Source organism: Penaeus monodon, chromosome 15 (assembly GCF_015228065.2).
Source record: "Penaeus monodon isolate SGIC_2016 chromosome 15, NSTDA_Pmon_1, whole genome shotgun sequence".
NCBI lineage: Eukaryota > Metazoa > Arthropoda > Malacostraca > Decapoda > Penaeidae > Penaeus > Penaeus monodon.
Genome location: NC_051400.1, coordinates 37565312 through 37565619, shown reverse-complemented (window position 1 = coordinate 37565619; position 308 = coordinate 37565312).

Below are 308 nucleotides of genomic sequence, written 5' to 3'. Positions count from 1 at the left end.
CTCTTTTCTAATTTCGTAACATTCGTCTCTAAAGCAACGACCACGTAACGCTTTGTAATTATTTAATCCTTATATAAGTTCGTTCCTTGTCATTTTTTTTCGCCCAGACCGAAATACATTATGTAATCAGGGCTTTCTGATAATTAAGATTATTAATTTAGAACTACCTGTCTGATAGGTAATCAACAAAAGTCACTTAAAGTATATGAAAAAATGTATTTATAAGAAAGATATGGGAATATTCAATTGTAGTATTTACCTTTTATATATTCTCACACACGCATCGTATTACAAACGAATCATGTTAC